Below are 825 nucleotides of genomic sequence, written 5' to 3' on the forward strand. Positions count from 1 at the left end.
ACATCACAAACTACCCCATCCCCCCCCCCCTTAAACCCAGACACAACCTCCACCTCTCCACCCTCCAATACATATGCCATTATCAAAAACTCAACCACCAATCCCAAAAGAAATCCTCCCAATACAACCTTATTAGAAACTCAGACCTCAGGATACTGCTCAGTAGCCATAGCCGTAGTATAACCAAACACAACCAGCATCCCCCCTAAATAAATTAAAAAGACTATTAACCCCAAAAACGAACCACCAAAACTCAAGACAATCCCACACCCCACACCACCACCTACAATCAACCCAAATCCCCCATAAATGGGCGAGGGCTTTGAAGAAACCCCCACAAAACTAACTACGAATATAATACTCAAGACAAAAACAAAATATATTATCATCATTCCTACATGGACTCAAACCACGACCAATGACATGAAAAGTCACCGTTGTTATTCAACTACAAGAACACTAATGACCAACATCCGAAAATCACACCCATTAATAAAAATCATTAACAATGCATTCATCGACCTCCCTACCCCATCAAACATTTCCTCATGATGAAACTTCGGCTCCCTACTTGGACTCTGCCTGATCATACAAATCCTAACAGGCCTATTCCTAGCAATACACTACACACCAGACACAACAACCGCTTTCTCATCAATCACACACATTTGCCGAGACGTCAATTACGGCTGGACCATCCGATACCTACATGCAAACGGAGCTTCCATATTTTTCATTTGCCTTTACACTCACATGGGCCGTGGCCTGTACTACGGCTCCTACATCTTCCAAGAAACATGAAACGTTGGAATGATACTCCTAATC

The sequence above is a fragment of the Physeter macrocephalus genome, chromosome 20 (assembly GCF_002837175.3).
Source record: "Physeter macrocephalus isolate SW-GA chromosome 20, ASM283717v5, whole genome shotgun sequence".
Classification (NCBI taxonomy): domain Eukaryota; kingdom Metazoa; phylum Chordata; class Mammalia; order Artiodactyla; family Physeteridae; genus Physeter; species Physeter macrocephalus.